A 14,388-nucleotide genomic window follows, 5' to 3' on the forward strand; every position below is an offset into this window, starting at 1 on the left:
CCTCTGCCTATTCCTGCTTTCCCCTTCCCTTCCTTTCCCTTCCCTTCCCTTCCCTTCCTTTCCTTTCCTTTCCTTTCCTTTCCTTTCCTTTCCTTTCCTTTCCTTTCCTTTCCTTTCCTTTCCTTTCCCTTCCCTTCCCTTCCCTTCCTTTCCTTTCCTTTCCTTTCATTCCATTCCCTTTCTTTCCCTTTTCTTCCCATCTCATCCCTGTCCAGCCCTTCTGTTCCCTACCCTTCCTTGTACTGCCTCTGCATTTCGCTTTTCTTCCCTTCCCTTCTCTTTCATTCACTCCCCATTCCTTTCTTTCCCTTCTTCTCCCTTTCCTTTCTTTCCCTTCCCTTCCCTTTCTCTCCCTTCCCTTCCCTTCCCTTTCCTTCCCTTTCGTATCCAGCCCTTCTCTTTCCTTTAATTTCTTTGTCTTCCCATTCCTTTTTCCTGCCTCTGCTTGTCTGCTTGCTTTAACCTACATTCCTACCTGTTACCCTGCCCCCACACCTGATATAACCTCCTTGCTCCCTTGCCTTCCTCAATGCTTACCTTTTAGCCTGCCTTCTCATCTGCTCAAACCTGCTTGTATGCCTTCCTCCCTCCCTTCTTGCCTACTCCTACCTGCTTCCCTTCCTTCTTTTTCTCCAATCCTGTCATATCCCAAGTTTAAGCTTCCCTGTTAGTTTATCTGTTTGCTTGTCTCTATGTAAGTCTCCCTGCCCGTTAGCTCCCCCTCCCACCCCCCCAGCCTGCTTTAACCTGCTTCAAACACATCAGGAAAGGAGTGACGGATGGACTTGCAACAGCAGAAGTGAATTTATAAAGCGAGTCCGGTTGTTATTGTTGCTGTTTTTGATGCATTGTTGGCTTGTCGTGTAAGGAAGAGCGGCGCGTAACGGTACAGTTGAGAGAGAGAGAGAGAGAGAGAGAGAGAGAGAGAGAGAGAGAGAGAGAGAGAGAGAGAGAGAGAGAGAGAGAGAGAGAGAGAGAGAGAGAGAGAGAGAGAGAGAGAGAGAGAGAGATTAAGAAAAAAATACAAGGAAAACGAGAAAAAAAATACTTAATCGATGTTCAAAGTTCTGCAGAAAGAAAATATAAATAAAAAACGAATAAAAGCGACAAATTAACCAACATTCACCAGAGAGAGAGAGAGAGAGAGAGAGAGAGAGAGAGAGAGAGAGAGAGAGAGAGAGAGAGAGAGAGAGAACAAAAGCATAACGGTGCGTGCCTGGCTGTAGCGCCGATCAGAATGCTGTTGTAATATACTCGAGAACGCCCGACAAGACAACTCCGGCTTTCTCCTCGGGGCTTTTTTTTTCTTCTTTGTTTTTATCTTCTCTCCAAGCCCAGCACCGTTATTCTGGAGGTGGTGGTGGTGGTGGTGCTTGTGGTATTGGTGTTAATAATGGGAGTGTGGTGATGGTGATAATTTTGGCGGAGATGATGGTGGTTTTGGTGTAGGAGTTGGAGTTATTTTGAGAGTGGTCGTACTGGTGGTGGTGGTGGTGGTTGTGGTGGTGATAGTGGCCAAGAAGAGGAAGGGAGAGAAGAAGAGGAAGGGAGGAAAGAGGAAAGAAAGTATTGGAAGTTAAAGGAAGGGAAGGAAGGAGAGAAAGGGAGGAAAGATGAAGGGATAAATAGAAAGAAGAAGGAAAGAAGAGAAAGGGAAAGGGAGATTAAGGGAAGAATAGGAAATGGAGAGGAAGAGATGAATAGAAAGAGGAAGGGAAATGGAGGAAAGAAGGGAAGGAGAGAGGAAGGGAAGAAAAGGAAGAGAGAGGAGGAAGAGGAAGGGAGGGAAACAAAAGAAGGAAGGAGAAAGAAAACCTCAGCAAAACTCCATAGGCTCTGACACCCTCCAAAAGACCCTCAGATACCTGCCTCATCAGCTTAATGTGTACCTCAGACCGCTAAACTCTCCCTAAACGTCCCTTGGTTGAAAGAATGGATGGTGCGGTGGACGTGAAGATGGATAGAGGGAGAGGGAACGGTGTAGAAGATGACAGTGATGATGGGGGTGGTGGTGGCTGTGGTGGTGGAGAGAAGAATAGGTGGATGGGAGAAAGAGGCGAAGAAGGGAAGGAAGGAGGTGGATACGGAGTTAGAGATGGAGGGAAGAGAAGAAATTGAAGAAAAGGATGGCAAAGGAAAAGTAAAGAGAGAAAGAAGGAAGAGAGGGAAATCTGGAGAGGTAGATAGGGAAAGAGAGGTGTAGGAAGAAGGTGAATAAGATAAATGAAGAGAGAATGAAGGAAAAGTAGATGCGTGAGTGAAAATATGAAAAAAAAGTAGAAAAAGAGGAGAGAATGAGGGAGAAAAGGAAGTAGAAGTTGGAGGTAAGGTAAAATAAACCCAAGAAAAAGATGAAGAAGAAGAAGAAGGAGGAAGTAAGCAAGAAGGGAAGGAGGGGGGGAGGAAGGAGGGAGGAATGAGGGTAATTACTCAGCAGGTGCGCGTCACACAGGTGTAATTAGGCTCTCAGGTGTTGCCACAAGACGTATGGCGTGGTAGACCTTCCTGCATTACCTTTGTTCTTAAGCTGCAGAGAGAGAGAGAGAGAGAGAGAGAGAGAGAGAGAGAGAGAGAGAGAGAGAGAGAGAGAGAGAGAGAGAGAGAGAGAGAGAGAGAGAGAGAGAGAGAGAGAGAGAGAGAGAGAGAGAGAACATATATATCATAGTTTTAAGCACAATATTAGCATTAAGATTGTAAAGGCAAGATTATATTAAAAAAACGGTACCTGTTACTTAATACATTTTACTTCGATTAAAAGAGAGAGAGAAAGAGATGAAAGATGCAAAGAAAATGGTTTAAAGAGACGGAGGAAAGATTTTAGAAGAAAGACAAAGTTGAAAGAGTAAGAGAAAACGGTTTAAAGAGACAGAAAGAAAGATTTAAAGAGACAAAGAATAATGTTACGAGAGAGAGAGCGATTAATTTATCTTTTAACTAAACACAAAGAAAACGTTTAAAAAGATACAGGGAAAACAGAGCAAGAAAAAAAAAAAGGTTAAAAGACACACAAAGAAAAACATTTAACGCAAAGACAAAAAAAAAGAAGTTAAAGAAAGACAAGAAAAAAAAAATCTGTTGTTACTCGATCGCTCACACCCCAAAAGACACACCAAGAAAAACATTTAACGCGGAGATTAAAAAAAAAGTTAAAAAAAGACAAAAAAAAAATGTTGTTACTCGATCGCTCACACCCCAAACGACACACAAAGAAAAACATGTAACGCAGAGATTAAAGAAAAAAGTTAAAAAAAAGACAAAAAAAAATCTGTTGTTACTCGATCGCTCACACTCCGTTACCTGAGCAGACTTTTCCTCCTCCTCGCCGCGTCGCCCTCCTGCTGCCGCCTCCCGCTCCTCCACTTCGCGGTAACTAACGGGAAGGCAATGAGGAGGCGGCGTCGAGTGCAGTGAATGAAGTTTGTTATATACGAGACGCCGAGAGACTTCAGAAACCCGATAAAAGGAAGCGAGTAAACAATGGACGTGAGAGAAAAAGAAAGAGAGGCGAAGAAGAGAAAGAGGGAAAGAAAGAGTACGGTAATGTTACGAGACTTGCCCAACTAAAACCGATGAAGGAACAGCCATAAACACGCGCGGTGAGTGGGGGGAGAACGACGTGGAATTTAATGGAAAACTGAAATCGGTCAAGCAAAGTTTAACTCGAGAGAAAACTTTCCCGGGTTGAGTTCGCAAGTTTTGACGTGGAGTGGAGAGGGAAAGAGGAGGGAAGGAGTTGAAGGGAGGAAAGGAAGAGAAAGGGAGAGAAGGGAGGAGAGAGGAGAGAGAAAAGGAAGAATGGGAAGAGAAAGGGAAAGGATGGAAGAGGAAAATAAAAAAAGACAAAGGGAAGAATAGGAAGAGTAAGGGAGGAATAGTAAGAGAAAGAAGAGGAAGGGAGGAAGGGAAGAAAGGAGAGAGGCAAAAGGACGAAAGTTTAGGGAGATAGTTAAGAGGGAGAAGGGAGGAAAAGAAAATGAGGAAGGGAGGGAGAGAAGGAAGGAGAGAAAGGACAGAACAGAAGAAAAGAGGAAGTAAGTTAAACGAGAGAAGGAAAGTTGCGAAAGAGAAAGTAGAGGGAAAGAAAAAGAGGGGAGGAAAAGGAATGGGGGAAACAAGAAAGAAATATAGAGTACGAGTTTAGAATTTGAAGAGAAGGGAAAGAAAAGAAAGAAGGGAGGAGAGGAAAAGAAGGAGGTATACGAGGGAGAAAAGAACTTAACTTGTAGGAAGGATAAATAAAGAATGAAAGGAGAAAGAAAAAGAAGAGAAGGAGGAACGCAAAGGAGAGATGGAACGTTGAGAGAAGAACGGAACGGATAGGCTGGAATGGGAGGAAGAGGGAACGAAGAAGGGAGATAGGGAGGTGGGAGAGAAGGGAGAGAAAGTTCAGGATTGGAGGATGTTCTTGGCAAACTTAGTGATATCGTGGAAGGGAACGAGGAGGAGGAGGAGGAGGAGGAGGTGATCTGAAGTTGACATATCATACCTAACCCGGAAGCGAGAGAGAGAGAGAGAGAGAGAGAGAGAGAGAGAGAGAGAGAGAGAGAGAGAGAGAGAGAGAGAGAGAGAGAGAGAGAGAGAGAGAGAGAGAGAGAGAGAGAGAGCAAACCCCAAATCCTTCACATTCTGACATAAATATTACAATTAGCACTCTATTACACCCCACTAGAAGCAACACACACACACACACACACACACACACACACACACACACACACACACACCAAAAGGAAACAGGAACAGATCTGAACCCTAGGAACAAAAGAAGGAAACTAATAACAATAAGAATCGAAGCAAAACCAGAAGCTCTCAACACGCCAAAAAGAGTTCATTCCATGGGACCAGAAACTTAACTATAACCGCAGCCCAGAATAAGAACTGAAGTGTTAAGCAGAATCCTCCTTCCCACCCAGCGAGCGAACCGGGCATAAGAAGTCGAAAGGGGGAGGGAGAAAAAGGATGGAAGGAAGGAAAAAAGGACTAGTGTGTGTGTGTGTGTGTGTGTGTGTGTGTGTGTGTGTGAAGCCAGACACAGACAGATACGGAAAGAGAGAAAGGAGGTACGAGACGGAATGACTGATTGACTGAGTGTTCGAGTGGTTGTTCTCTTCTGGTTCGATTCAGGCTTCGTATCTTTAGAGTATTCGCTTGAGAGAGAGAGAGAGAGAGAGAGAGAGAGAGAGAGAGAGAGAGAGAGAGAGAGAGAGAGAGAGAGAGAGAGAGAGAGAGAGAGAGAGAGAGAGAGAGAGAGAGAGAGTTTGTGCATTTGTTTGTGTTTTCTAACGTGTATTTCTTTTCTCTTTTGCAGGTAAGATTGTGTGATGAACCTGTGAGACGCTGAAAGAGAGGTCACAGGTGAGAGAGAGAGAGAGAGAGAGAGAGAGAGAGAGAGAGAGAGAGAGAGAGAGAGAGAGAGAGAGAGAGAGAGAGAGAGAGAGAGAGAGAGAGAGAGAGAGAGAGAGAGAGAGAGAGAGAGAGAAGCAATGCATGAACAGATCTCCACCTCTCTATCTCCTCTCTCTCCCTCTTCCGCTGTTATCTCTCGCTGCAACCTGTCCATTCTTTCTCGCTACCATCGCTCCCTCACATCGCCTTCCTCCACCACCACCACCACCACCGTCGCCGCCGCCTTCACCGCCGCCACTATGCATGAGGAAGCGCGCGTCAGGGCTTATAAATTTGCTGCTTCAGGAATTTATGGGCGAGTTATCGACAGACGCGGACATAACGGCTGTTTTATGGAGGGTCGCGAGAACATAATTTGCAGTATATTCCAGTGCTTACGGCAAAAGGGTGTATCGCTTCGTTATGGGCCCACTCCGACGCGGCTCCCTCCAAGATAAGGATAGATAACACACACACACACACACACACACACACACACACACACACACACACACACACACACACACACACACACACACACACACACACACACACACGAAATGATGCTGATGGATGTTGTGGATGGTACTTCTTCTTACCTGCTTGTCTCTCATGCCCGACTACCTAACTACCTATGTACTTAATTACCCACTTACCTGTCTGCTTACCTGCTTGACAAATTTTCCAGGTGATGCGGATGATGCTGGTCCTACTTCCCTCTTGCCTTTTACCTACCTGCCTTGTTTCCTTTTTATTACATACCTACCTATCGATTTACCTATTTACCTACCTGAGAGAGAGAGAGGAGAGGAGAGGAGAGAGAGTTTCGCAGTAGAGAGAGTCATTTCGCACTACAGTAAATTAGAGCCGAGTCGATAGGGTGCAGGAGTAGCGATATTTTGCCTCGTCCGCGGAAACAATACTCGTGAGAGGTGTCTGTGCTTAAGAATGGCTGGAATTTGCACCGAAACGAAGGCCGAAGCGCGCGTCTGTGTGGGAATGGACAGTTACGAGGAGAGAAGGAAGGGTGGAGAGAGGCGAAGAACGGAGGAGGAAAGAGAAGGGAGGGGGGAAGAGGATATGAAAGGATAGAAGAGGAGAGGAGAGGGAAGAAGAGAGGGGAGGTGGTAAGGGGAGTAGATGATATGAAAGGATAGAAGAGAGGAAAGGAGAAGGGTGTTTGTTGAGAGGAGAGGAGAAGGGGGGTTGTTGAGAGGAGAGGAGAAAGGGGGTTGTTGAGAGGAGAGAAAAAGAAGAGAAGAGGAAAGGAAAGTGAAGGGAATGGAAGGGATGGTGAGGAGGAAAGAAAGGAAAGTAAGGCAATGGAATGGATAGGGAATTGCAAACGAAGGGAAGCGAATGATTGGATTAAAGAGAAAACTATGCAAGAGGAAAGACGAGAGAGGAGGCAAAGGGGGAGTTGGAAAGAAAGGAGGAGTAAGGTGTTGGCTGTGAGAGAGATTCAGAGGAGAAGGAAAGGATTGGAGAGAATGAGATCAGTTGAGAAAAGAAAGGGTTTAGGCGGAGTTGGAAAAGTTAGTCTCTCTCTCTCTCTCTCTCTCTCTCTCTCTCTCTCTCTCTCTCTCTGTCTCTCTCTCACACACACACACACACACACACACACACACACACACACACGACAGTCATGGGTAGTGTATGATGTGAATTGACTCTCAGATCGACAGCCGCCTTTCCCTCAATACCTTGCCCACCACAACCACCACCATCACCTCAACCACCACCACCACCACCACCACGAATAACAGGCTTTCAACAACATATGTATATTTTTTTGCATAGACAAATATTGAGTCAAGGAAAGTGAAAACAGAGAGCAAACACATTTCTCCGGGTGACTGCGTTGTATAATCGTCATCATCATCAGCAGTTATTCAGTCACACACCTCTATTGTACATGTTGCGAAGTAAAAAGAGCTCAGGTGTGTATACGTCATTACCTTACCTGTCCATACATAGACACGAATGACCCAGAGAAAACAACTTAGAAGTGCACAAAGAGAAGATAAAAATGCTACGTATAATATGGCGAGGCAGGAAGCGAGAACATTATGAATTAGAAAAACAAAACAAAACAGGCAAAGGTTGAATACACTTTAAAAACGATTAAAAGTTTGAAGGGGACTGAAGGGGACTTTGCCAGGTTGTATCATGCGCAGAACTAACAACAGATGAACAGCCAAAGTAACAGAGCGACTACCCAAGAGTTATAGAACCCGTGGCAGACAGAGAACCAGGTGAAAAGGCAAAGGTTAAAGGTATTCCCATGGCGATTCAGAGTACGAAGTGAACGTCAACAAGTAATATCACGCCTAGAAGTGCCGTGTGTGAGCTTGCGGTAAGAACAGTCGGCGTGTAACAGCCAGTGAAGCCGACCAAAGCCTGGCGCTCCTTGTCACACTAATGGGGGAGAAAGTATGACTGTTATGGTGTCTGTGGTGATGCTGTGTGTGTGTGTGTGTGTGTGTGTTGAAGTGCTAATGGGAAATGTGGCGGTGGTAGGCTTCTCTCTCTCTCTCTCTCTCTCGCATCTACCCTCGCACCCTTCCGTCTCTTTGTCTGCCCCTCTCCTCCTCCTCCTCCTCCTCCTGATAACGTGATTATGAGCGCGGCGCCGTCCCTCGCAGCCTTGTAAAGCGAGAATAGAGGTACGACGCTTTATTTTTAATGAGGGCGAGATGGACCGTAATGGAGTGGTTTTAGGAGGTGGGGTGGAGGTGAAGGGGGGAGGGGAAGGAGGTGGAGGGGGTGGGGAGGAGGGGGGGTGATGGTGAAGGATGTCTTGATGCTGTACCGCTGTTTCTCCTTCTCTTCTTTATTGCTGTTTGTTTTTTGGGGTCTTTTATTCTGTTCTCCTTTGATCTCTTATTTTCTCCTTTCTTCCTCCCCTTCTCCTTTCCTCCCCTCCTCTTTTTTGTTTTCTTCTTCATTGCTTACTCCTTTGTTTCTTTTTTTCTTACTCTATTCTCTTGTAGTCTCTTATTTTCCCTTTTCTTCTCTTATTTTCTCCCCTGCCCTGATATCTTCTTTTGTCTCCTTCCTCTTCTCTTTTCTTTTCTCCTTTATCGCTATTTTTCTTTACTCTCTTCTCTCGTCTATTGTTTTCTCTTATTTTCTCTTTGTTTCTCCCCTGTCCCCTCCTAAGATCTATTCCCCTCCCCTCCTCTCTTTTCTCTTCTTTTTTTTTCCTTTTTTTTCCTATTTTTCTTTTTTTCTATTTCCTCTAAGGTTTATTTTCTCTTATTTTCTCCCCTTTCCCAACCTCTCCTCTCCTCCCCTCTCCTCCTCCTCTCTTATCTTCGCCTTCCTCCTCCTCTCTTTTCCTTCCCTGCTCCCTCGCTCTCTCCCTCATTTCCATGACGTATTGGCAGATCTCAATGCGCCGTGATTTGCATTGTCCTCGCGAGCTGGTTCACTTCATCGCTATGGCTAATCTGTCTTTTGTTTGCGCTGGAGGAAGGAAATTTTGCCACAGATATTCTTTCTACAAACATTGGCGAAGAACCAGAGTAAGAGGATAAGCTGTTTTAGTTGTTTATTTTGTATGTTTCTTGGCGTTTTTATTCTTTCTTTCTACAAAATTTGACTCACGCACGGAATAAGTTTTTTTTATTTTTATATATTTTTTGGTATTTCTGTTCTGTCCTCCTTTCCACAAAAAATATGCTTAACTAAGAACTTGAATCACACGATATGCAGCTTTTTTTTTACACTAGAACACGACATCATTTTACTGCCTCAAATCCTCTCCTTTTCCCTCTCTCCCTTTTTCCTCTCTCCCTTTTCCCTGTTCCTTCATTTTCCTCCTATTTCTAAATGGATGTCTCTTTTGAAGTCAGTTTTTAGACTAGAACTCGACATCATTTCAGTGCCTCAGTCCTCTCTCCCTTTTCCCTGTTCCTTCATTTGCCTCCTATTTCTAAATGGATGTCTCTTTTGAAGTCAGTTTTTAGACTAGAACTCGACATCATTTCAGTGCCTCAGTTCTCTCTCCCTTTTCCCTGTTCCTTCATTTTCCTCCTATTTCTAAATGGATGTCTCTTTTGAAGTCAGTTTTTAGACTAGAACTCGACATCATTTCAGTGCCTCAGTTCTCTCTCCCTTTTCCCTATTCCTTCATTTTCCTCCTATTTCTAAATGGATGTCTCTTTTGAAGTCAGTTTTTAGACTAGAACTCGACATCATTTCAGTGTCTCAGTTCTCTCTCCCTTTTCCCTGTTCCTTCATTTGCCTTGCCTCTCTCCGCCTTGTTAACACGACCGGAGTTCCCCGGCATCGGCCCACCCGGTGTAGCGTCCTGAATATTGAATCCTACAAGTGTGGTCTACATCGCAGTCTTTTCGATCGCCGTGTTCTCCTCGTCCACTGAACTTTCTGTTAAGGGCAGACACTTTTCCTTTTCCCTCTCTGGGTGTCGAGGCGGGTCAGGTCAAGGTAAACTATTCTCGTCTAATGTTTGGGGGTCTAATTCCAACATGAGAAGTGGTCAGGAAGGTTATTTTTAGCTTGATTCCTAGTCGGTTGGAAGCAGGAAAAGCGAGGGAGTGAACCCCAAGTGGCGGCCACAAGTCACTGCGCCTCTCCCCTCGCCTTCTACCCCATTATTTGTAGTGCCGTGATAAGGGGCGGCGGTCAGCTAGGCGTTAAGGGCAGGCAGGCGGGCAGGCAGGTAAGCAGGTGAGTAGGCAGGCAAGCAGGCAGGTAGGCAGACAAGCAGGTGGGTAGGCTGTCAAGCAGGCGGGTAGGCAGGCAAGCAGAAGGGTATCGGGAGTGATGAAGCAGTTGAGAATGGATTGATATTCTCTTTATTTATATGATATAGAACAGTTGTGAAGTTAAATCTAAGAAAATAAATAGAAATAAAAAATAAAAAAACTTAACGGAACGCAAATTTTGGTGAATTTATTGTTACACACATGTCACTATGCATGAAAAGTCTGCTAACGAACTTTTTTTATGGTAAATTCTGCTGCAGCTTTGTGTCTGATTGTCCATTATAGATTTGGAGATTTTTTTTTTTTACAGGAAAGGAAGCAGCTCAAGGGAAAAAAAGAAAGAAAACTATAATAAAAAAAGCCCGCACATCACTCCTCCTATAAAAAGAGTTAAGAGAAGTGGCCAAAAGAGAGGTCAATTTCGGGAGGAGGAGGGGAGGAGAATCATTTATGTTTGCATTTCTGCCGAATGAAGGAGGGAGGTATTCGTCGCGTCTTGGTGGCAGGAATTCACTCACTCGTCCCACTAACCACTGACGTATGACAGGAGTATTCTCTTTTCTTTTTATTAGACTGAGATACTCGTTAAAATACTCGTTGTCAGATGATTCGAATTGAACGCTTAGTCTGTATTCCGTCCTTCCTTTGACTCAACGCTTGCCTGAGGGACATATCAAGACACCTTTGAGTTTGACGATGCTTTGGACCCTTTTATGTCTTCTCTGTGTGGGAGGAACGTGTAGCGGACTTGTTTCTGTTTTGTTTTGCACTCGGACAGCTACCTACTCAAGAAAAAAAGAAAGAAAAGAAAAGGAAAGATCAGCCAATAGTTAGCTACTCGTTAAAAGTTTGTGTGTCTTATAATTACTTGAACTCTTAATTACACTTCCTCTTCATCTTCGTTATCTCAGATCTCTTTTTTTAAACATTCTTCTCACTTCACTCTTTTATTTTATCAGTGTAAGAATGAAAAAAAAAATGCTACTTCTCTTGACACAGTATATTCCGCCTCACTTTCGTAACCGTGTCTATCTCCTTTCTCTTTGTGTTATTTCTGTTTTGATGCGACACATGTTTTATTTTTTTCATTTTTTATTTTTCCCTGCGACACAAGTTTATTCCGTGTTTCCCGCCCCCAACGACAGCGGGTGTAAAGGTCCCCCCCACCGCCCCCGCACAGGAAAGAGGAGATAGCCGCCAACCACTCGCCAGCGCCCACGACCTCCTGAAGCCTCGTTGTGTTTACCGAAGAGAGAGAGAGAGAGAGAGAGAGAGAGAGAGAGAGAGAGAGAGAGAGAGAGAGAGAGAGAGAGAGAGAGAGAGAGGAACAGCATATACATTCCCTTCTCACGTCTTAACTAAACACCTCATCAGCATCGTCTATATATTGCATAATACACGTTACCGTCTCTACCTTTATAGTTAATATTAATATATACCTACCTTATCTATATTATCTGCATCGTTATTCCATCCCAACCCATCACAGCAGGTAGGAAAGGCCGGGAAATAATAAAAACACCGTGGGCCGTATTAGTCACCATTTCGTCGCCAAAGTTCACATATTTGACAAGGCTTTCCTAGGAGTTCGGGGTATTTCCAGAAGTAGTTTTATGGCCCTGGTGGTAGTCTGACCCTTCTTCTGTACCGTGAACCAGAAGAACCACTCATTCGAACCCGATTGACCCCCTCTTTGAACTTTAGATATAGCTGATGTGAGAAGCGAAAATGTCTTTTAATACCAACCTATATGTCTCGGAATATTGGCCAAAGACTTCGCTCCAACATGACGCAATTGGCCGTTTATGTGCAGTCACGGGTCAGGGTTTTATGTGGTCGCCAGCGTGTGTCTGCCGAGCGAGCCCCCCGCTGAGGCGTGCTGAGGGAAGGGTTCAGGCGCGACTGCATGGCCTTTAGGGGAACTGACACAACCTGACCCCACTTCGACTCCCACACGTGCATCAGGGAGTAAAAGAAAGAGAGAGAGAGAGAGAGAGAGAGAGAGAGAGAGAGAGAGAGAGAGAGAGAGAGAGAGAGAATGGCTTACACACAGACTCAAGGACTGAAATAGAACGCCCGAGTGACTAACTGCTAGGCTGATAGATAGTTATTAACAGATAGATAAATAGATTGACAGACACATTCAGACATACAAACGACATACAAACAGACATATACAGACAGACGGAGACGCACACACATGCACAGACACAAACACATTTACTCATGCATATACACACATCAGAAATACAAAGTTAATACGCACAAAAGGTTTTAAGAATATATCAGAACTGGATTTCCTCATAATATTAAAAAGCCGGCGTTGATTTTTCTTTCGGGGCGTCAAGGCAGGTAACGCTCGCTTCACTTATTAATGAAAGGCGCGCTGCAGAACACACCTGGGCACGCTGGAGCCACACTTTAATTTAGTTACCTGCGTAGGTGAGAAAAGAACCTAGCGGGAGTCTAGTCTGCAGCACCTCGACAGTGTTATAAAGGTAATCTTCTTCCTCTTCCTTTTTCTGCTCGTCTTTTTTTTCATCTACCTTTTTCTCTTTCTCGTCTTCCTTTTCTCTTCCTCTTCTCTTCCTTTCCCTAATAAATAACCCTCTTCGTCTTCCTCTTCTTCTTTCTCGCTGTTCCTTTCCCTCTTCTTCCTTTCCATTTTCTTCGTCTTCTTCGTCTACCTCTTCCTCCTCTTCGCTCTTCTCTATCCTTTGCTCATAAGACCTCCTCCCTTTTTCCTTTCACTTTCCTTCCCCCTCGTCTTGTTCCTCTTCCTCTTCCTCTCTTCTTCCTCCTTATCGTCTCTTTATCCTTCCATTGCTTATTCTTCCTTTTCCTCTTTCTCTTCATAATTATCTTCAAGTTTCTAACCTCTCCATTTCCTCATTCCTCCTTCTTACAATTTCTCCTCCTTACATTATCTTTCATTACGCTGACTTTCCTCCTCCTCTTCCTCCTCCTCCTCTTCTTCCTCCTCCTCCTCTTCTTCCTCCTCCTCCTCCTCCTCCTCCGATGCAGTTCCAGCCAGGCCTTTCATCTTCTCCCTTCCCTCCTCCTCTGTCGCATTGCTCATCATCTCTCCTCTTACTTTTTCACTCCTTCCTCTTTCCCTTCTCGCCCTCCTCCTTCCTCCTCATCTTTGCTCCCTCTTTCTCTCTCCTCCGTCTCCTTAATATCTTCTATAGCCACATTTTCCCTCTCGCCTCTCTCTCTTTCCTTCTTTCCCTCTCAATTTCCTCTCCTCTTGTACGTCTTACTTTATCTCCTGTCCTTTCCCTCCTTTCTTCCACCTTTCCTCTCTTTATTCTCTCATCTCCATTCTCTTCTCTTCTTTCCCTTCCACTCTTTCTCTCTTTATTCTGTGTTCTCTCTCTTATTTTCCCTTCTATCTCTTACCTCTCATCTCCTCTATTTCTCACATTTCATCCCTCCCATATTCACCCTCTTTTCTCCTTTCCCTCCCTTCTCTTCCCTCCCTTCCTTTCTCTCACCCTCTCTCTTTATTCTCTTTTCTTTCCCTTATCTTCCCTTCTATCTCTCACCTCGCAGCTCACATTTATTTCAGTTCTCTTCTCTCTCCTCTCCCATCATCCTCCCTCCCATCTATTATATTTTATCCCTTCTATATTCTCTCCCTTTCGTCTCTCCTCCCTCCTCCCTTCATCACCCTACAAGGCCTCATCTCTTATCTTGTTAGGGAGATGCTCGATTCGCCCTTGTCATGCGCACGATGGAGGGCGTTATTAATTGAGTCAACTGTCTAATTCTCTCTCTCTCTCTCTCTCTCTCTCTCTCTCTCCCCCCCCCCTTTCCGTGTCATCTCCAGTGCTACGTCAGAACAATAGAGTATGGCCACGCATATTCTTCCTCTTCCCTCCTCCTCCTCTTCCTCCTCCTCCTCCTCCTCCTCCTCCTCCTCCTCCTCCTTCCTTTGATCCTCGGCGCAGCATAATCAGTCCCGGGCTTGTACAACGATGCCGTGATCTCTGCGCTTTGATCAAATTTTCGTTCGTCGTCGGGGTGATGCTGATGATGCTGATGGTGGTGTTGATGGTGTGCCTGTTGGGTCCGAGTGTGAAAAAGAGCGGCGGCCTTTTTTGTGTGTATTTGTGTGTTTGTTGATGTGTGAGTTTTTTGTGTGTTTATGAATATTTTATTCGTGTTTTTATTCGTTTTTCTTTCGCACAGCTTTTTCGCTTTTTTTTTTTTTTTAATCATTGTCCGTTTTCTTTCTATCTTTATTTTTATTCTTCCGGTTTATATT

Source organism: Eriocheir sinensis, unplaced genomic scaffold (assembly GCF_024679095.1).
Source record: "Eriocheir sinensis breed Jianghai 21 unplaced genomic scaffold, ASM2467909v1 Scaffold741, whole genome shotgun sequence".
NCBI classification, from domain to species: domain Eukaryota; kingdom Metazoa; phylum Arthropoda; class Malacostraca; order Decapoda; family Varunidae; genus Eriocheir; species Eriocheir sinensis.